At 37.5% G+C, this 23,753-nt stretch overlaps 1 non-coding gene and 2 pseudogenes across 1 annotated transcript; all 3 read left to right on the top strand.

The window, feature by feature from the left end:
* Positions 1 to 5,262: 5,262 nt before the first annotated feature.
* Positions 5,263 to 5,386, top strand: LOC141363429 (U2 spliceosomal RNA; annotated as a pseudogene).
* A 3,837-nt stretch (positions 5,387 to 9,223) lies between these two features.
* Positions 9,224 to 9,400, top strand: LOC141363423 (U2 spliceosomal RNA; annotated as a pseudogene).
* Positions 9,401 to 11,654: 2,254 nt separating this feature from the next.
* LOC141363466 (U1 spliceosomal RNA) lies at positions 11,655 to 11,819 on the top strand. The gene has a single exon (XR_012368957.1). It is a non-coding gene; the product is annotated as a U1 spliceosomal RNA (small nuclear RNA).
* The last annotated feature ends 11,934 nt before the right edge of the window (positions 11,820 to 23,753 follow it).

Below are 23,753 nucleotides of genomic sequence, written 5' to 3' on the forward strand. Positions count from 1 at the left end.
ACTTTTGTGTGTTTCTATTCCACGTAAAGCTAACACCAAAACGATTGTGGAGAGCGCTATATAGATTGTTTTCAAAGAAAAAACAACAACGAGAAACAAACCCATGTTAAAATGGGTCAAATTATTTAGGCGGAGCACGCTGTCGCGTTGAACAAAGACAATGGCGCGTGCACACAACGAATGTGTATTGTGGAAAAGTTTGGCCCATATGCAGGTTCGCATGTGTCTTCGGTGGATACTAAAAAGATAAACATCTGCCCGGTGATCTAGTTTGTAGACAATATTTTTATATATGCAATCGAAGTGAATTTAAACAAGCAAAAAATCGGCCAGTGGGGTAGGACAGTTTTTCTTGAAATAGTATTTATGGGAAAAGTTCACGACTTTTTTTCTTACCCTTTAGGCAGATTTATTTGCTTGTTTTAAGCATAAAATAATCATAAACAGGAAAACGAATTGTATAGGCGGAGCACACGGGTTTTTTTTTCGTTCAAAGAAAAAAAGCAGCGTGGCACGAAGGAATGTTTGACTGAAATGGAATTTCGCCCTCTATTTTCCTTACAAACATAAACCAAAGAGAAGGGCCAGATGGCATCGTGTTGTACCTTGTATTCGGTGATTGAAATCGAAAAAAAAATCGAATAGATCTATATATAAACACAATTGTTTTGTTGAACAGAGACAATGGCGGCATGCTCCAGCGTCGCCTATATGCCCATTTCACAAAATGGCGGCTTTGACCGGAAGTAGGGAAAACATTTTACTGTAATGACGGGGGTCGTTGTCCAAAGTGTGCCCATTTGAAGAAGTACATACACGTTTTACTTCTCATTTCTTTAGACTGAATAATTGTTTCTTATTAATTCCAAAGTATGTGACGTGATGATCTAATCGTATGTGTTATTCCTCGTTTGCTTGCATGTGTAACCTTTGGTTAAAGGTATGAAAAGGAACCGACTAGGTCACCTGGGTTATTTATTCACACAGGAAAATAGATTGAACCCAAGAGAAAAAATAAACAAACAAAAAAGTTACAAAAATATGAAAAGGACCCTGCTGGTTCGGATGGGATTAAAGACAGAGACGTGACTCTCCAAAAATAGTACAAATTTATTTTTTACAGAAAGTGCTTAAAAATATTTAAAAGATAAAATTTACGGCCCACCGGTTATTTACCCACAATTGGAGAGACTAGATTAAATCCACTTTTTAACAGAAGGGACAAACCACACAGCAAATCAGTGCATAGTTCTTAAAAGCAGTGACGAACCAAAAATAAACCAAAACACACAAACATACTCTCGCCTTCTGTTTAAGTCTCAAAAACCACCGCTCAGATATTACATGTGGAAATAGTTATATAAATGGTACATACACTTATATACACACGTAAAGAAAGAAAAAAACTGCAGGACAGCAAAATACAGTTAACTCCCGATGACTATTTAAACAGCGTCCAAGCGGCTCACGGAGCAAAAATACAAAGCCTTTTAGTTTAATAAACTTCCACAAAAAATAAATATCAAATCCTTACGCAAACATGTATGCGACGAGACTTAAATCATGCAAAACATGAATGGTAACCAGACGTGCTTGTTGTGTACAGGGAGTGCATTTATTTGTAAACTTTTGCTAAATCAAAATGGTTTATTTTTTATTTTACTTTTTTACCTGGGTTTTTGGGAATACTTTTATATATTTCACAGCTATATAATTGGTTATAATAACGCACTTTTTGTTTATGAGCACGTTGAAATACATTAACACAGGATAATGCGGCAACAAATCAAATGTGCATTTAAATGCAACAAGCAAAATAAATAAAGCAAATCCATGCAAGCAAACGAGGAATAAAACACACCGCGATTAGAAAATCAGATCGCATACTTTGTAATTGAAAATAAATAATAATTAATTCTAAAGAAATAAGAAGTAAAATGTGTAAGTATTCCTCAAAATGTGCTTTGGACCAAGACCCCGTTCATCACAGCAAACGGGAGCAGACCCGAATAGGTATGTCTAGTTGTTTTATTTAAAATTTCCAGCCGTCTGTAAATTCATGTTTGGAAGAAAAAAGTAAATTAAGGTCTGTCTTGCTGTTATTGTCTTGTTTTCTAGTAAATATCTGACAATTCTTAAATCGAGATGCATTTACTTGTTACGCAAAGTGGCTTAAGATGTTATGTATTGTAATAATTGAAATAAATTACAAAAATCAACAGGTTTATATTTAAAACAAGTAAAAATATCTGCTGGCGGGGTAAGAAAAATAAACTTAATTTCAGTTTCAACTGAATTCAATAATAAACTCAATTTAGGTTTATTTCCCTTAACCCACTGGCATATATTTTTACTTGATTTAGGCCTTAACCTATTACATTTTAGAATTGATTTCAGTAAACAAGACTTAAAATCTAAGCCACTTTGCTTAACAAGAAAATGCATCTCGATTTAAGAATTATTTTTTTACTCGAAAACAGGAAAAAAGTAGCAAGTAAACGAACAGATTTGGATGTTAAAACACTTAAACACTTTTTTCACTCTACCCTTCATATTACAGCTGTCGAAAAACCACAGCAACGTCGACAGACCTGGAAGCATAGCTGTTTGCTTGTTGCGTTTAAATGGACATTTGATTTCTTTACCAGCATTGGATTTAGACCATTCAATGAGAATAGTTAACAGCGTTCATTATGATTGATAAGCCCTTAATGGAGAATGAAGTCTGCATACATTAAAAGCCTTATTTTATTCCAAAATGTATGCGACGAAACTTAAATCACGCAAAATATGAATGGTAACGAGACGTGCTTGTTGTGTACAGGGAGTGCATTTATTTGTAAACTTTTGCTAAATCAAAATGGTTTATTTTTTATTTGCTTTTTTTACCTGGGTTTTACCAGGTTCGCATTCCGGACATTTTTAATCCACAGTGTATGCAGTTATTTAGTAGAAAATGATATGCTGTTTTTTGGTAGAATTTTGTGTGAGCTAAAGAAAGTGATGCCAACCCAGCAAATACAAAAACGTTATAAAAACGTTTTGTGTTTGCTGGGAATACTTTTATATATTTCGCAGCTATATAATGAATTATAATAACGCACTTAGGCGGAGCACACGGGTTTTTTTTTCGTTCAAAGAAAAAAAGCAGCGTGGCACGAAGGAATGTTTGACTGAAATGGAATTTCGCCCTCTATTTTCCTTACAAACATAAACCAGAGAGAAGGGCCAGATGGCATCGTGTTGTACCTTGTATTCGGTGATTGAAATCGAAAAAAAATCGAATAGATCTATATATAAACACAATTGTTTTGTTGAACAGAGACAATGGCGGCATGCTCCAGCGTCGCCTATATGCCCATTTCACAAAATGGCGGCTTTGACCGGAAGTAGGGAAACATTTTACTGTAATGACGGGGGTCGTTGTCCAAAGTGTGCCCATTTGAAGAAGTACATACACGTTTTACTTCTCATTTCTTTAGACTGAATAATTGTTTCTTATTAATTCCAAAGTATGTGACGTGATGATCTAATCGTATGTGTTATTCCTCGTTTGCTTGCATGTGTAACCTTTGGTTAAAGGTATGAAAAGGAACCGACTAGGTCACCTGGGTTATTTATTCACACAGGAAAATAGATTGAACCCAAGAGAAAAAATAAACAAACAAAAAAGTTACAAAAATATGAAAAGGACCCTGCTGGTTCGGATGGGATTAAAGACAGAGACGTGACTCTCCAAAAATAGTACAAATTTATTTTTTACAGAAAGTGCTTAAAAATATTTAAAAGATAAAATTTACGGCCCACCGGTTATTTACCCACAATTGGAGAGACTAGATTAAATCCACTTTTTAACAGAAGGGACAAACCACACAGCAAATCAGTGCATAGTTCTTAAAAGCAGTGACGAACCAAAAATAAACCAAAACACACAAACATACTCTCGCCTTCTGTTTAAGTCTCAAAAACCACCGCTCAGATATTACATGTGGAAATAGTTATATAAATGGTACATACACTTATATACACACGTAAAGAAAGAAAAAAACTGCAGGACAGCAAAATACAGTTAACTCCCGATGACTATTTAAACAGCGTCCAAGCGGCTCACGGAGCAAAAATACAAAGCCTTTTAGTTTAATAAACTTCCACAAAAAATAAATATCAAATCCTTACGCAAACATGTATGCGACGAGACTTAAATCATGCAAAACATGAATGGTAACCAGACGTGCTTGTTGTGTACAGGGAGTGCATTTATTTGTAAACTTTTGCTAAATCAAAATGGTTTATTTTTTATTTTACTTTTTTACCTGGGTTTTTGGGAATACTTTTATATATTTCACAGCTATATAATTGGTTATAATAACGCACTTTTTGTTTATAAGCACGTTGAAATACATTAACACAGGATAATGCGGCAACAAATCAAATGTGCATTTAAATGCAACAAGCAAAATAAATAAAGCAAATCCATGCAAGCAAACGAGGAATAAAACACACCGCGATTAGAAAATCAGATCGCATACTTTGTAATTGAAAATAAATAATAATTAATTCTAAAGAAATAAGAAGTAAAATGTGTAAGTATTCCTCAAAATGTGCTTTGGACTAAGACCCCCTTCATCACAGCAAACGGGAGCAGACCCGAATAGGTATGTCTAGTTATTTTGTTTAAAATTTCCAGCCGTCTGTAAATTCATGTTTGGAAGTTTTTGTCTTGTTTTCTAGTAAATATCTGACCATTCTTAAATCGAGATGCATTTACTTGTTAAGCAAAGTGGCTTAAGATATTATGTGTTGTAATAATTGAAATACATTCTAAAAAGCAACAGGTTTATATTTAAAACAAGTAAAAATATCTGCCGGTGGGGTAAGAAAAATAAACTTAATTTCTGTTCCAACTTAATGCAATAATAAACTCAATTTAGGTTTATTTCCCTTAAACCACTGGCATATATTTTTACTTGATTTAGGCCTTAACCTATTACATTTTAGAATTTATTTCAGTAAACAAGACTTAAAATCTAAGCCACTTTGCTTAAGAAAATGCATCTCGATTTAAGAATTCTTTTTTACTCGAAAACAGGAAAAAAATACAAAGTAAACGAACAGATTTGGATGTTTAAAACACTTTAACACTTTTTTTTCACTCTACCCTTCATATTACATACTACTTCATATTAGAGTTAAATGCCCGCTAGCCTCCACCCCGAAAGCCAGCGCCTTCGCCGGCTCCCCTTTGGCTGCGTCTATTGCGGTATCGCTTCTCGGCCTTTTGGCTAAGATCAAGTGTAGTATCTGTTCTTATCAGTTTAGGAGGACTAAAAACAGAACATACAAGTAAAAGCAATGGTAAAATTACAGCTTTAAAAATCAACACTTTTCCATGTAATGTCAACTGTCTCTGTCCCCAAAACCCCAGTCTTTTCCTAACTTTCCCTAACAAGTCAGTCCAGTTTCCCCGTCCACCACCCTCCTTGTCAAATTTAACTCCTAAAATTTTTAGGTCTGTTTCTTTAAAATCCACATCCAGTCCTCCTGTGTCAATGTTTCCCCACGGCCCGAAGAGCAGGGCCTCAGACTTACTTCTGTTGAGTTTAGCGCCTGAGGCCCGACCGTACCAGTCAGTCAAGTCCATTGCTCTTCGTAAAGATAAAACATCAGTTGTTAAAAGGGTTACGTCATCCATATATAAAACACAGGTCGCTGTCAGTCCACCAGTCCCAGGCACGTCTAGTCCTTTAATCCATTTATCGCTTCTCAAGATCTGTGCCAGTGGTTCCATACATGCCACATACAGGAGGGGAGATAAAGGACACCCCTGACGGACGCCGCTGCATATATTTACAGCTTTGGAAAGATGCCCGTTAACTAGAATTCTGCTGACTAAGCCGTTGTACAGCAATCCCACCCAAGCTATGAATCTCCCTGGGAAACCCATTTTTTCCAGTACCTGAAACAGGTACTTGTGCGAGACCCGGTCGAATGCTTTTTCAAAATCTAAATTTAGGACTGCTAGCCGAATGTTTCTGTCTCTCGCAAAACAGATGGCATCTCTAATCAGCACCAGACTGTCCGTGATCTTCCTCCCGGGCACAGCACATGCTTGATCCGGGTGGATTACGTCCTCTAAAACAGTAGACATTCGTGTTGCTAAAATTTTACTAAAAAGTTTAATGTCAAAATTTAAAAGTGTGATTGGTCGCCACGTCTTAAGGTCAGTCTTGTCTCCTTTCTTATGTAAAAGTGAAACTATCCCTATTCTGAAGCTGTCAGGAAGTTTGTCTAGAGTCTCAAATTCCTTAAAAACCGTCAATAAATCATGTGCTAAAATATCCCAAAACGTCACATAAAACTCCAGGGGGAGTCCATCCATTCCTGGGGACTTCCCTCGTTTAAAACCTTTAAGAGCAGTATGTAATTCTAAAATGGTTAAATCTTGAGATAAAAACACATTTTCACAACTTACCTTTTTTTCTACAAACTCTAAAACTTCCTTTATTGTCTCGTTTTCTACTTCTTTATTGCAATATAAACTTTCATAGAATTCCGTCACTCCATTTAAAATTTCTTTTGTTGTATGCACTTCCCTCCCACCTGTTTTTAGTGATGTTATTGCTTTAGCCTTTGTAACAATCTTCTTAAAAAAATATCTGGTGCATTTTTCCCCTTCCTCAATATCTCTTTCTCTACTTCTTAAAATTACTCCTTTGCTTTGAGTTTCACTTAAAGCTGACATTTCCTCTTTAACTTCTTTGATTTCTTGACTAAAATCCAATCCTTCATTTAAAAGATTAAAATACCTCTGCAGTCTTTTTTGCAGCCCCATCATGCGTCTTTTCTCCCTGTCTTTTTTCATCTTTCCTATTTTTCTAAAAAATTGCCTTGTCCTGTCTTTTACCATCTCCCACCATTGTGTACGTGAATCATAAAAGTCTTGGAGGGTCTGCCATTGGCTAAACTGCTCCCTATATTCTCTAACTACCTCCTCATCCTCGAGAAGGGAACAGTTCAGCTTCCACAGCCCTCCCCCTACCGTCACACCAGTGGGCAGTGAAAGGGTGCAAGACAGCATCATGTGATCAGAAAAGAACAGGGGGGTCAATGTAGCATCGGTTGGCGGGCAGTCTCTTGTAAAAACATAGTCGATTCGAGAGGCTTTAGTGCCATCACCACTGAACCAGGTGAAGCCCTCCTCTCTCTGATGCATTAGTTTAAAACAGTCGACTAACTTAAAATCTCTCACTAAACCCTGCAATAAAACCGATGTTTTATCTACCTTAAAATCTTCCCCTACCCTCTTCCTATCCTTTTGGCTTAAAACACAATTAAAATCCCCTGCCACCACCAGGGGAGCCCTACCTAGCATGTGAGGCTGCAAAACCTCTAAAAGTTCATGCCTTTCATTTTTATCTGTAAAACCATACACGTTGAGAATCTTAAAATCCCTGTCGAAAAAAGTCAGATTTGCTAAAATGGCCCGTCCGTCCCTCACCACCGTGCTGCCCTTCACCAAGATGTTAGGATTATTTATTAAAATTGCAACACCATCTGATTTATTAAAATTTGATCCACTCCACAGTGAGGGTCCTGGGGTCCATAGTTCCTCCCACCTTCTGTAATTAGTTAAAAAGGGCAGAGAACACTCTTGCAATAAAAACACATCTGACTTAAAAGACTTTAAAAGGGATAAAACACTCTGTGCTCGGATGTTAGTCCTCACACTTCTCACATTGATTGTAGAGACAGTGAGGGCCATGAGCAGTAAGGTTTTAAAAAGCATGAACTTTAAAAGAGAAACATTGTATGTTCTGTTTTTAGTCCTCCTAAACAATTTTTTACAGACGTGGAGAGGGCCGTGTTTTATTTCCTGTGGGGGTCCAAATGGGAACGTCTAAAGAGAGAGGTCGTAAAGAAAAGACCAGAAAATGGTGGGATAGGCCTCCCAGACCCACAACTGTTTTTAACAAGCCGATTTACTGCACTGCACATTAGTTATGCAGTGACCCCATCCAACGAGAACAAGACGACAGCTATGGTCAGATATTGGATGGGGTCCTACCTGAGATTTTTAAAAGTTTTACCAGTTGATTTAAAAACTCCAGTATCTTTTAATTTGCCCCAACAGTACAGTTTTATCAAGACATTTTTAAAGAAATATATTTTAGAGACTCAAGATGTAAATATTTTAACAAATCACAAATCTCTTGTCTCTCTTGTACAGGACCAGGAGTCAGTGAGCCCAGTTCCAGGCCTCACTTTAGAGGAGGCCAAACAAGTATGGAGGAACGCTGCCCACCCCGCTCTTCAGAACAGACACAAAGATTTGGCGTGGTTGGTGGCCCATGAGATCCTCCCAGTCAGGGCGGTAATGCACTCCCGGGGTATGGCCAAGAACCCAGTCTGTCCACAGACTGGGTGTAATCTACCAGAGACTGTTCGACATCTGCTCTGGGAGTGCGGTAATGCGAGGGACCTGTGGGCCAGAACCGGTCCCCTGTTTTTCCCGTGCCTGCCAGCAGGTGGGGTCCAGATGGACTACAAGCTCGCAGTCCTGGGGGTGGGTCTGGGCCTGAGGGTGTTGTCAGCACAAGAGTTCACCTCGCTCTGGCTCACCCTAAATGCCATTAAGGACACCATCTGGACCACCAGGAACCTGCTGGTGGGGAAACGTGTTACGGTGCCCCTCCACGCACGCGAGCGGATGGTCAGAACGGTGTTGCAGGGGCACCGGACATAATCATTCGGACGAAGGGGCCGGGGTCACACAGGGAGGTCCCCGCTTGCCACCGTGCCGGGCTGCCCGTAGATGCACCCAGACCACCACCGGCTACGGGAACAGCGGGCCGGAGGGTGGGGATCTCCGCTGGGCACCAGGGAAAAAATAAAAATAAAAAAGTTTGTTCTGTAGAGTGGGGGGATGGCCACGTTGGTAAGGGCTCACCCCGGCCCTGGACAATAAAGGACTTTTTAAATTGATTTAGGTTGTTGTTTTATAATTGTTTAAAACTTCATGCATTGTTTTATTCTTAAACTCATTGGCTTTTTACCCTTTTAACACCCAGAAAAGATTTTAATAGTCCTATCTCTTTAAAAAAGTCTTAAATGTTATGTATTGTCTGACGTTTTAAAGATATTTTATTGAAATTAATGACTGTGACTGTGAATGTGAGTGTTTCTTTAAAGCCATGTTTGTTTTTGGAAAAAAGATGTGATGACAATAAAAAAATTTTCGAAAGAAAAATCTGTTCTTATCAGTTTAATGTCTGATACGTCTCCTACCCGGGGACTATACGTTAAATGGATTTTTGACCTTCGGAAATGGAAGCGGAGCTTGCTCCTTCCACTCCATGCATCGACGTGGTATTGCAGTGTTTCCATGAACGGTGCGCTCCCCTTCTCGGGGACAAATAAGTTAGGTAAAAAACAGAATTTGTTTCTTTTGTGCGTGAATGACAGAGTGTTTTTTAATTCGTGTGTTTTAAAAGTGCTGTGTATTCGTTGGCATTATTGGTTTAACGAAAAGCTTGCATGGAAATGAACACGCTGATAACGAAATGTTTTTGTAATGTATTTAATTATTTTCCTTACAGTTTGCGGAGGTGATACCAGGACGAATTAAACAGCCTCGACACAGCTGAAGGCGCAAGAAAATCGTACGAGACAGTTTGGGATGTTAAAAACACCTGAAAACTTTTTTTCCACTACCCTTCATACTACAGCGGTCGAAAAACCACAGCAACGTCGACACGCCTGGAAGCATAGCTGTATTTGTTTAAGACAACGGGTAAAGTATTTTCTTGATTACCTAAATGACTTGCAGTAAGAAAATATTTTAATTTATAATGATAACTCTGTCATCATTTATTCATCCTCGTGTTGTTTTCAACCTGTATGCATTCGTATTTTGGAGGTGACACGATGACGACTTAAACATCATCGACACAGCTGAAAAAGCGAACGAGACAGATTGGGATGTTCAAAACACCTGAAAACTTTTTTTTTCACTGTACTACAGCTGTCGAAGAACCACAGCAACGTCGGCAGATCTGGAAGCATAGCTGTATTTGTTTAACTCACAACGACAACGGGTAAGTCATTGAGCCCTTGTGTTTTTATTTATCCACGTTCTAAAATTGCTATGCTTTCGTTGTTTCTCGATTGCTCTGTACATTTCTTTGTTTCTATTCCACGTAAAGTTACTTTGTAATAACGAAACGATATATTGAAATGCGCTATTTAAATCCATTTGATTTAAATTGTTTCACGTTTTTCTCTCTGCACGGTTTAACCGGGCTGGAAACGGAAAATGGGTAGATCTCGAAGAATATTTGGTTTCAGACCTGGCTTCGTGCGCCTTTCCACCTGGTCACACACAGTAATGAAATGGTAGTCGGACGGCCTTCGGGGGCGCCGTCGATGCGATCGGTCACAGGAAGATGCGGCCGTCTGGCCTCAAATGGCGCTTTTCCATTGCATAGTACCCCACGGTTTAGTTTAGTTTGGGTCGGGTCAGCTCACCTCACTTTGGCGTGGTTAGCTTTTCCATCGAGTTTAGTATCACTTCGCAGTGGGAGGAATTATAGGCGTGTCGTTATATTTGCGCTGCATACGGCTGTGACATCATACAAGAGAGAGCGTCCTTGTACATTCCCATACATTTATTTATTTATCAGTCCGCCACAAAATTAAAATTGGCCACCACAAATAGATGTTTACTTTGCACATCGCGTTTATAACTACCTCTCTCTCACATAACAGTTTCTGTTCAAACACCCGTGGCGTCTGTCGACGGCGCTCCGCTGAGCCTCAATGAAGTTGCATTAAAGCATAAATAATACTGACGTGCACGTCGCGAATGTGCCGCCACAAAATTAAAATTGGCCACCACAAATAGAAGTTTACTTTGCACATCGCGTTTATAACTACCTCTCTCTCACATAACAGTTTCTGTTCAAACACCCGTGGCGTCTGTCGACGGCGCTCCGCTGAGCCTCAATGAAGTTGCATTAAAGCATAAATAATACTGACGTGCACGTCGCGAATGTGCCGCCACAAAATTAAAATTGGCCACCACAAATAGAAGTTTACTTTGCACATCGCGTTTATAACTACCTCTCTCTCACATAACAGTTTCTGTTCAAACACCCGTGGCGTCTGTCGACGGCGCTCCGCTGAGCCTCAATGAAGTTGCATTAAAGCATAAATAATACTGACGTGCACGTCGCGAATGTGCCGCCACAAACTGCAAGTCTGGAAAAAACTTTTATGTGTTCCTGATTCACAACCTGTGGACGTTTTTAATCGCTAAAAGGGTGTTTGGAAACTTAAAACAGAGCACAGATGACAACATGTTTGCTCGAGACAGCGCAAGTTAGCAGCAAGCTTAAGCTAAAGCTAATATTTTACATAATAGGATGACGGCGCCGATGACGATTCTCTCAGACCAATCAGTGAACTACAGTGTTTACGCGTCACGTTTGGTATCAGCTCGGGTCGCTTGGAACCCCAACCGAGGTGGTACGAAAAAAAGTATCGGGTACTACGAAGTGATCCCAATGGAAAAGCTCCCAAAAGTAAGCTGACCCGACCCAAACTAAACCAAACCGTGGGGTACTATGCAATGGAAAAGCGCCAAAAGGCTGTTGCTCATACTTACCTGGCAGGGGAGATACCATGATCATGAAGGTGGTTCACCCAGGGCGAGGCTCAGCCATTGCACTCCGGTTGTGCTGACCCTTTGCGAATTCCCCAAATGTGGGAATCTCGACTGCAAAATTTCTGATAGTGGGGGACTGCGTTCGCGCTCTCCCCTGGCCTTTGTGTTAAAAATAGATTCGTTTGTCTTTTTACGGAAAATCCAAGAGACGCCTAACCACGGCACAAGAACGCATTGGTCATCAAAAAGCGGCTATTAAACGACTACATAACTTCTAATAGACCGCGAATATGTGTCTAGGCTAAAACAAGGCTTAATTTGGGCTGTCAGTGAAAATCTAATAGACGTTTGACCGTTCCCCAAGTATAGACTGGCCATTAAATAGAACCACAATCAAACAGCTACATGTCTAAGAGACATTCAACAAAATAATGCTTAGATGATTCTTTTACTTACAATGTAAGCGGTTCTCAGGAATGGCAATCATCCAAACTAATAAATTATAAAGCTTTTAAAAGAAAATGACAACCGTTAAACAACCTAGACAACGTTGGGCAGTACAAAATGCTTAGAAATACAAGACAAAACGAAATATTGTACATGAATGTACATTAAAACAAGCCAACAAATCTGCCAATGGGCTAAGACAATTTTTCTTGAATTAGGTGTTTAAATCTAGATTTGTTTCTAACCCCTTTGGCAGATTTATTTGCTTGTTTTAAGCCCAAATTCACTTAAATTTTATGTTTTTTCTCCCGAAAGGCTAGGCTTATTTTCTTATGTCCTTTTGCTCATCAAAATAATGCATCTTATTTTAAGACTTTTTAGATATTTGCATAGTTAAAAAGGATTTTTTGTGCAATGTATTCATTCATTCGCTACCCTTCATACTACAGCTGTCGAAAAACCACAGCAACGTCGACAGACCTGGAAGCAAAGCTGTATTTGTTTAACTTGCAAAGACAACGGGTAAAGTATTTTCTTGATTACCTAAATGACTTGCAGTAAGAAAATATTTCAATTTATAATAATGATAATTCTGTCATCATTTACTCATCCTCGTGTTGTTTTAAACCTGTATGCGTTCGTTTTTTCTGATTAACACAAAAGAAGATATTTTGAGGAATGATGGTAAACCCACAGCAGATAGTGACCATTGACTTCCATAGTAGGAATAAAAAAATATGATGAAATTTAATAGGTACCATCGACTGTGTGCTAACCATCATTTTTCAAAATATTTTCTTCATCATTTATCACGATACTTCCAAAATATTTTTTTCCTACTATGGAAGTCAATGATAATGTATTTCATTATTTGCTTTACAAGCCTGAAAATGATAGGTTGGAATCCAGGCGACAGGATTCTATGGTAGTCAAAAACAGGCAAACAAGTAAAATAATCACCATTTACTTTTAAAGCATTTTGAAAATTGCTTGCTTATGCTGGGAGTAAAGGTATTTAATGCAGTGCGCATCCTGTTTAAAAGGTAAGGTATGATTCTTTTAAAGCTGACACATTTGCCACATTAAAATAACAGAAATGTACTGTTTCAACATTTTGGAGCCGGTGTGTCTGTGTTCTTGGGGCACATCTAAATGTAAGAGCAGAATTGCTTAATATTCTTCTCTATTTCTTGTATAGGTCAATTATGAGTGAAGAACCGTTCACCAAATGAAGACCACAGCCAGGTGACGGGATTGTGTGGTAATCACAAACAGGTTGAAAATTGAAGTTCTGTGTGTTCTTTTTGTACTTTATTTCTGCAGGTAAGCACCATACCGTAAGCTTCATTCCCTTTATAACAGGCAAGGTTCATACTGTTTTATTCTTTTATACTGTTTTATTTTAAATCATTCAGTAAATGCAAAGTTAAACCGATGGTGTTTTTAATCTAGATTTGAAAGTGCCTACTGTTGAAACACATCTGATCTCATCTGAAGCTGATTCCAGCTATACAGGTTCATACTGTTGTATTCTTTTATACTGTTTTATTCGTACTGTTTTAAATCATTCAGTAAATGCAAAGTTAAACCGATCATACTGTTGTATTCTTTTATACTGTTTTATTCGTACTGTTTTAAATCATTCAGTAAATGCAAAGTTAAACCGATCATACTGTTGTATTCTTTTATACTGTTTTATTCGTACTGTTTTAAATCATTCAGTAAATGCAAAGTTAAACCGATGTGTTTTTAATCTAGATTCAAAAGTGTCTTCTGTTGAAACACATCTGATCTCATTTGAAAGCTGATTCCAGCTACAGGTTCATACTGTTGTATTCTTTTATACTGTTTTATTCGTTCTGTTTTAAATCATTCAGTAAATGCAAAGTTAAACCGATCATACTGTTGTATTCTTTTATAATGTTTTATTCGTACTGTTTATTCAGTAAATGCAAAGTTAAACCGTTGTGTCTTTAATCTAGATTTAAAAGTGCCTACTGTTGAAACACATCTGATCTCATCTGAAAGCTGATTCCAGCTACAGGTTTATACTGTTGTATTCTTTTATACTGTTTCATTCGTACTGTTTCAAATTCTTCAGTAAATGCAAAGTTAAACCGATGTGTCTTTAAATCTAGATTTAAAAGTGCCTACTGTTGAAACACATCTGATCTCATCTGAAAGCTGATTCCAGCTACAGGTTCATACTGTTGTATTCTTTTATACTGTTTTATTCGTACTGTTTTAAATCATTCAGTAAATGCAAAGTTAAACCGATCATACTGTTGTATTCTTTTATACTGTTTTATTCGTACTGTTTTATATTCTTCAGTAAATGCAAAGTTAAATCGATGTGTCTTTAATCTAGGTTTAAAAGTGCCCACTGTTGAAACACATCTGATCTCATTTGAAAGCTGATTCCAGCTACAGGTTCATACTGTTGTATTCTTTTATACTGTTTCATTCGTACTGTTTTAAATCATTCAGTAAATGCAAAGTTAAACTGATGTGTTTTTAATCTAGGTTTAAAAGTGCCTACTGTTGAAACACATCTGATCTCATCCGAAAGCTGATTCCAGCTACAGGTTCATACTGTTGTATTCTTTTATACTGTTTCATTCGTACTGTTTTAAATCATTCAGTAAATGCAAAGTTAAACCGTCGTGTTTTTCATCTAGATTTAAAAGTGTCTACCGTTGAAACACATCTGATCTCTTCTGAAAGCTGATTCCAGCTCCAGGTGGCATATTAACTGAATGCTGATGCACCTTGTATTTCGATTGCTTTGTATGCTTGAAACATGTGAAGAATTGACAATAAATAATCTTTATCAAGTGTTATACATTAAAAAGTGGATAAGTAACAAAAATGTCACTCCTGACAGCTGATAAATTAATGTTTTTTTATAGCACCATTGAGGCGAGCACTTTTCAAGGCAAGATTCTTTATAGAACCTTATAAAAAGTTTCCATATAGTACCAAAAAACGGGTTCTGCTGTGGTTACATGCTGAGGAACCCTTATTTGGTACTTTTTAGGAGCATTTGTCTTAAGAGTGTTGCATAGGTTCGAAACTTTCAAACTTGAAACCAAATAGAAGGGTCACACTGTTTTTTTTTGTGGAGTGGACATGAACAAGCTGCAGGCATTCAAATGTTATTTGTAATTTATTGTCTTATTTCATATTTAAAAAATAGCTATACAACTGGTGTTCCTCAATTTTAGGGCCTATTTTGTTTAGTATATCAGTTTTGTTCAGTTTTTTATGTGCATGCAAAAAGCAATCAGCAGGCAAATTAACTGAAGCTTTACCTTCATGTTCTTTTTGTGTAAGTGATAACTGTTTCTGTATGTATTTTATGTATTTGTATGTTTTTTACACGTATAGAGTGAAATGCACACGGTGAGGAATGGACCCAGACCTTCAGTGCCAGACCTCTGACCCGTTAACCTCCATCCCGACAGCCAGCGCCTTCTCCGGCTCCCATTGCGGTATCGCTTCTCGGCTTTTTGGACAAGAACAAGTGGACACCGGGGACTACAAGTTTAAATGGATTTTTGACCTTCGGAAATGGAAGCGAGGCTTGCTCCGTCCACTCCGTTCATCGACTCGGGCGCTTTCCGGGCACAAATAAGGTGAGTTTAAAACCAGAGTTTGCTTCTTTTGTGCGTGGTTGCCAGTTTGGTTTCCAATCCGTGATCTATATGATGTTGCGCGTTCTATAATATGTTTCTCGTTCGCTCAGTACTTTTGTGTGTTTCTATTCCACGTAAAGCTAACACCAAAACGATTGTGGAGAGCGCTATATAGATTGTTTTCAAAGAAAAAACAACAACGAGAAACAAACCCATGTTAAAATGGGTCAAATTATTTAGGCGGAGCACGCTGTCGCGTTGAACAAAGACAATGGCGCGTGCACACAACGAATGTGTATTGTGGAAAAGTTTGGCCCATATGCAGGTTCGCATGTGTCTTCGGTGGATACTAAAAAGATAAACATCTGCCCGGTGATCTAGTTTGTAGACAATATTTTTATATATGCAATCGAAGTGAATTTAAACAAGCAAAAAATCGGCCAGTGGGGTAGGACAGTTTTTCTTGAAATAGTATTTATGGGAAAAGTTCACGACTTTTTTTCTTACCCTTTAGGCAGATTTATTTGCTTGTTTTAAGCATAAAATAATCATAAACAGGAAAACGAATTGTATAGGCGGAGCACACGGGGTTTTTTTTCGTTCAAAGAAAAAAAGCAGCGTGGCACGAAGGAATGTTTGACTGAAATGGAATTTCGCCCTCTATTTTCCTTACAAACATAAACCAGAGAGAAGGGCCAGATGGCATCGTGTTGTACCTTGTATTCGGTGATTGAAATCGAAAAAAAAATCGAATAGATCTATATATAAACACAATTGTTTTGTTGAACAGAGACAATGGCGGCATGCTCCAGCGTCGCCTATATGCCCATTTCACAAAATGGCGGCTTTGACCGGAAGTAGGGAAAACATTTTACTGTAATGACGGGGGTCGTTGTCCAAAGTGTGCCCATTTGAAGAAGTACATACACGTTTTACTTCTCATTTCTTTAGACTGAATAATTGTTTCTTATTAATTCCAAAGTATGTGACGTGATGATCTAATCGTATGTGTTATTCCTCGTTTGCTTGCATGTGTAACCTTTGGTTAAAGGTATGAAAAGGAACCGACTAGGTCACCTGGGTTATTTATTCACACAGGAAAATAGATTGAACCCAAGAGAAAAAATAAACAAACAAAAAAGTTACAAAAATATGAAAAGGACCCTGCTGGTTCGGATGGGATTAAAGACAGAGACGTGACTCTCCAAAAATAGTACAAATTTATTTTTTACAGAAAGTGCTTAAAAATATTTAAAAGATAAAATTTATGGCCCACCGGTTATTTACCCACAATTGGAGAGACTAGATTAAATCCACTTTTTAACAGAAGGGACAAACCACACAGCAAATCAGTGCATAGTTCTTAAAAGCAGTGACGAACCAAAAATAAACCAAAACACACAAACATACTCTCGCCTTCTGTTTAAGTCTCAAAAACCACCGCTCAGATATTACATGTGGAAATAGTTATATAAATGGTACATACACTTATATACACACGTAAAGAAAGAAAAAAACTGCAGGACAGCAAAATACAGTTAACTCCCGATGACTATTTAAACAGCGTCCAAGCGGCTCACGGAGCAAAAATCAATCAAGCACTTTATTGTCACATGGTACAAGTACCAGTGAAATTATCCATCAACCTGTCCATACATACAATACATGAACTGACAAGGGGTAGACAGAACAGGTTGACAGGGCATTAGGAAGAAATACAGCATTACATGAGGGAGGGTAGGTTAAAAAAAAAAAATACAAACCCCCAGACTATGCTCCAAAGGGAGTACAGTCTGGGAACAGGGAAAAAAAAACACCTCAGCAACATAAGCACATAGTACACCTTACAACATGAACAACACACAAAACTTGCAACACGTTAGGTAAGGAATGGGGGTAGAGATAGCCCAGCAAGGCCAGCAGCCATCCGGTCCTGCAGCCATGTTAGGCGCTGGTCACAGACCCGTCTGTCCCGCTGAGGGGTACGAAGCTGCGAAGGCGAGGGATCTGGGTACTGGGTGGTGATTGCATATATATATATATATGTGTGTAAGAGTTCGTGTGTGTGTGTAGGCCTTGAGAGAGTCGCTTTGCCCGGCATCCCAAATCTCGGTGCCTCAGTCCGCAGGTTGTTAAAGCGTTAACACAGCAATTGCCATGGAGACAACCTTGATTAGGTCCAAACAGAGTCAACAATCATCAGGTGTCTGTGGGAGAGGGGGTAGGTAATGCAAGAGATGTCTCGCTGCAGTGCTCTTCCGAGGGAGTTGTTGTTCCAGCAGCGGCCTTGGCCGAGGCCAGTGCTGGATAAGGGGGCCGAAAGCAGATAAGATTGCAATTATTTGGTCTTGGGGCGAGTAGCCGCATTCCTTTACACAACTACTCTCTTAGTCCATTCTGGTCCATCAGTTTTCTCAAATCCATTAACATCTCCTTGATGTTTTTCAAATCCGTTTGCATCTCCTTGATGGTATCCATATTGCGGGTCATTTCCAAGTTGTTATCCAAAATGCGGTTAATAGTCCCAGCCTGAGCGCTGACCGCTCTGCCCACCGCTTCAATCATCCCGGGCAGCTTTTTTGGACTTTTGGCAGCTGTCACCGTTTTCTTAATTTCTCGATAAACCAGGGCAAAGCATAATCCAGTCAGCAAACCCCAGGTTATCATGGTTCCGAATAGATAGATATCTTCAACGTCCTCCACGGAAAGAGCCGCCAGACACACGACCCGCCACTTCTCCCATGCGTCCATCGTGTAGCCAGCAGCGAACGTTCCGGCAGGGCAGACAGGTTCCCCCGAACCCAAGCTTCTCGTCGAGAATATGGTGTCAATTGCGTTGAGAGACCAGTTGATCAAATCCATGATTTTTAGTTTTCAAGAGCAGTGCGGAGAGAGTCTCTCAAAGTTAAGACACAAAACTATACAACACGATAGGAGCAAAGCAGGGAAGGTACGGGGAGGAGAGGAGATAAAATGCGACCGCCTTCGCTGAGAGCCAAACGAGAAAATACAAAGCCTTTTAGTTTAATAAACTTCCACAAAAAATAAATATCAAATCCTTACGCAAACATGTATGCGACGAGACTTAAATCATGCAAAACATGAATGGTAACCAGACGTGCTTGTTGTGTACAGGGAGTGCATTTATTTGTAAACTTTTGCTAAATCAAAATGGTTTATTTTTTATTTTACTTTTTTACCTGGGTTTTTGGGAATACTTTTATATATTTCACAGCTATATAATTGGTTATAATAACGCACTTTTTGTTTATGAGCACGTTGAAATACATTAACACAGGATAATGCGGCAACAAATCAAATGTGCATTTAAATGCAACAAGCAAAATAAATAAAGCAAATCCATGCAAGCAAACGAGGAATAAAACACACCGCGATTAGAAAATCAGATCGCATACTTTGTAATTGAAAATAAATAATAATTAATTCTAAAGAAATAAGAAGTAAAATGTGTAAGTATTCCTCAAAATGTGCTTTGGACCAAGACCCCGTTCATCACAGCAAACGGGAGCAGACCCGAATAGGTATGTCTAGTTGTTTTATTTAAAATGTCCAGCCGTCTGTAAATTCATGTTTGGAAGAAAAAAGTAAATTAAGGTCTGTCTTGCTGTTATTGTCTTGTTTTCTAGTAAATATCTGACAATTCTTAAATCGAGATGCATTTACTTGTTACGCAAAGTGGCTTAAGATGTTATGTATTGTAATAATTGAAATAAATTACAAAAATCAACAGGTTTATATTTAAAACAAGTAAAAATATCTGCCGGCGGGGTAAGAAAAATAAACTTAATTTCAGTTTCAACTGAATTCAATAATAAACTCAATTTAGGTTTATTTCCCTTAACCCACTGGCATATATTTTTACTTGATTTAGGCCTTAACCTATTACATTTTAGAATTGATTTCAGTAAACAAGACTTAAAATCTAAGCCACTTTGCTTAACAAGAAAATGCATCTCGATTTAAGAATTATTTTTTTACTCGAAAACAGGAAAAAAGTAGCAAGTAAACGAACAGATTTGGATGTTTAACTTCTTCCACCCTGAAGCTATTTTGGGGATTTTCGCCTGGATTTGGCCTACCCAATTTCAAAAGCTTCCCATACCCACATGCAGAGGTTTACATACAAATGTTTGGTATCATTTTACAGGAAACCCTTTGAAATTACATAAAACACTGTTGAAAGTGCTAAACATGGTTGTATGTGATGTCAGTCCTCTAATAAACACAAAAATAAATAGGCGCTTTTTGATGTTTTTTTTCTAAAGTTTTTATTTAAAAGTGTATAACTCTGGCCCTGAGTGCCTCAGCTCCCTGCAGACAGTTTTGTTTGATTCCAGCAATTGCCAGCTTACAGAGGAAAAAAGATTTTTTTCTCTATCATAATCTATGCAAAAGTTATTTTACTCCAACTGATGGGAGGAATAATACCCTTTTTGTATACAATTTCTGCCTAAAAACATTTGAAGTGCTCCCATAACCACATACAGTGGAATAAATGCAATTGCTTTATATCATTTTAAAGAAAACCCTTTGAAGTTACATAAAAAGCTGCTGTTTGTGACAAATAGTGTTATTTATGTTGTTTTTCATATGATGAAACACCAAATTTTCTTTTTATATGTTGTAAATACTGCCTCTGATAGTGTATAACTCTGGTTCTGGGTGCTCTAGCAGACTGCAGACAGTTCTGGTTGTTACCAGCAGCAGACAGTAAACACCCAAAAAAAGAATGATCTCTTTAGCATGTCGCATTTAAAAGTTATTTTCATTTTACTGAAGTGTCCGAAAATACATTTTTCATATAAATATTAATTTTTTGTTTTGGACATATAATAAATAACAAGGGATTATTCATGCACACAACCTAAGAAAATGCTGTGAATGGACTCATTTTTTAGAGTAGGACCTAAGAGAAAAGATGGTGTATCATTTGTGGCTATATGTGCTATCTGAGGCAGTCCACACTCAATTATCCCATATGTTTACAAAAGACGGTTTTTTACCTTATTATTCATTCAACTATTGTTGGATATGTGTTGATAATAGAACAAAAATAACGCTGTAGCCTTATTCCTGAGAATGAGAGCTTTCATTTGATATAAGACTTGCCCATGTTTGTCATACTTGAAAAATATGAAATATGTGAATATTAAATCATATAAAAAATTATGGGGGGGGGGGTGATAGTGTAAATTAAGTGTAAATAACTTTCTTACAGTAAAAGATTTCTCAAAGTGATGCATATCTGGAGAAAGTAGAGAGTCTAAGCTTTCAAACAGTATCTCATATGTGTTACTGGGGTCCATGGTGGACCATTAAAGATTAAAAGAATATTTTATTTGAGTCAAAATACGAAATTTTGTACCCGGGACTGGGTCCTCAGGGTTTAAGAGGTTAAAACACTTAAACACTTTTTTCACTCTACCCTTCATATTACAGCTGTCGAAAAACCACAGCAACGTCGACAGACCTGGAAGCATAGCTGTTTGCTTGTTGCGTTTAAATGGACATTTGATTTCTTTACCAGCATTGGATTTAGACCATTCAATGAGAATAGTTAACAGCGTTCATTATGATTGATAAGCCCTTAATGGAGAATGAAGTCTGCATACATTAAAAGCCTTATTTTATTCCAAAATGTATGCGACGAAACTTAAATCACGCAAAATATGAATGGTAACGAGACGTGCTTGTTGTGTACAGGGAGTGCATTTATTTGTAAACTTTTGCTAAATCAAAATGGTTTATTTTTTATTTGCTTTTTTTACCTGGGTTTTACCAGGTTCGCATTCCGGACATTTTTAATCCACAGTGTATGCAGTTATTTAGTAGAAAATGATATGCTGTTTTTTGGTAGAATTTTGTGTGAGCTAAAGAAAGTGATGCCAACCCAGCAAATACAAAAACGTTATAAAAACGTTTTGTGTTTGCTGGGAATACTTTTATATATTTCGCAGCTATATAATGAATTATAATAACGCACTTAGGCGGAGCACACGGGTTTTTTTTTCGTTCAAAGAAAAAAAGCAGCGTGGCACGAAGGAATGTTTGACTGAAATGGAATTTCGCCCTCTATTTTCCTTACAAACATAAACCAGAGAGAAGGGCCAGATGGCATCGTGTTGTACCTTGTATTCGGTGATTGAAATCGAAAAAAAATCGAATAGATCTATATATAAACACAATTGTTTTGTTGAACAGAGACAATGGCGGCATGCTCCAGCGTCGCCTATATGCCCATTTCACAAAATGGCGGCTTTGACCGGAAGTAGGGAAACATTTTACTGTAATGACGGGGGTCGTTGTCCAAAGTGTGCCCATTTGAAGAAGTACATACACGTTTTACTTCTCATTTCTTTAGACTGAATAATTGTTTCTTATTAATTCCAAAGTATGTGACGTGATGATCTAATCGTATGTGTTATTCCTCGTTTGCTTGCATGTGTAACCTTTGGTTAAAGGTATGAAAAGGAACCGACTAGGTCACCTGGGTTATTTATTCACACAGGAAAATAGATTGAACCCAAGAGAAAAAATAAACAAACAAAAAAGTTACAAAAATATGAAAAGGACCCTGCTGGTTCGGATGGGATTAAAGACAGAGACGTGACTCTCCAAAAATAGTACAAATTTATTTTTTACAGAAAGTGCTTAAAAATAATTAAAAGATAAAATTTACGGCCCACCGGTTATTTACCCACAATTGGAGAGACTAGATTAAATCCACTTTTTAACAGAAGGGACAAACCACACAGCAAATCAGTGCATAGTTCTTAAAAGCAGTGACGAACCAAAAATAAACCAAAACACACAAACATACTCTCGCCTTCTGTTTAAGTCTCAAAAACCACCGCTCAGATATTACATGTGGAAATAGTTATATAAATGGTACATACACTTATATACACACGTAAAGAAAGAAAAAAACTGCAGGACAGCAAAATACAGTTAACTCCCGATGACTATTTAAACAGCGTCCAAGCGGCTCACGGAGCAAAAATACAAAGCCTTTTAGTTTAATAAACTTCCACAAAAAATAAATATCAAATCCTTACGCAAACATGTATGCGACGAGACTTAAATCATGCAAAACATGAATGGTAACCAGACGTGCTTGTTGTGTACAGGGAGTGCATTTATTTGTAAACTTTTGCTAAATCAAAATGGTTTATTTTTTATTTTACTTTTTTACCTGGGTTTTTGGGAATACTTTTATATATTTCACAGCTATATAATTGGTTATAATAACGCACTTTTTGTTTATAAGCACGTTGAAATACATTAACACAGGATAATGCGGCAACAAATCAAATGTGCATTTAAATGCAACAAGCAAAATAAATAAAGCAAATCCATGCAAGCAAACGAGGAATAAAACACACCGCGATTAGAAAATCAGATCGCATACTTTGTAATTGAAAATAAATAATAATTAATTCTAAAGAAATAAGAAGTAAAATGTGTAAGTATTCCTCAAAATGTGCTTTGGACTAAGACCCCCTTCATCACAGCAAACGGGAGCAGACCCGAATAGGTATGTCTAGTTATTTTGTTTAAAATTTCCAGCCGTCTGTAAATTCATGTTTGGAAGTTTTTGTCTTGTTTTCTAGTAAATATCTGACCATTCTTAAATCGAGATGCATTTACTTGTTAAGCAAAGTGGCTTAAGATATTATGTGTTGTAATAATTGAAATAAATTCTAAAAAGCAACAGGTTTATATTTAAAACAAGTAAAAATATCTGCCGGTGGGGTAAGAAAAATAAACTTAATTTCTGTTCCAACTTAATGCAATAATAAACTCAATTTAGGTTTATTTCCCTTAAACCACTGGCATATATTTTTACTTGATTTAGGCCTTAACCTATTACATTTTAGAATTTATTTCAGTAAACAAGACTTAAAATCTAAGCCACTTTGCTTAAGAAAATGCATCTCGATTTAAGAATTCTTTTTTACTCGAAAACAGGAAAAAAATACAAAGTAAAC

The sequence above is a fragment of the Misgurnus anguillicaudatus genome, unplaced genomic scaffold (genome assembly GCF_027580225.2).
Source record: "Misgurnus anguillicaudatus unplaced genomic scaffold, ASM2758022v2 HiC_scaffold_34, whole genome shotgun sequence".
Lineage (NCBI taxonomy): Eukaryota > Metazoa > Chordata > Actinopteri > Cypriniformes > Cobitidae > Misgurnus > Misgurnus anguillicaudatus.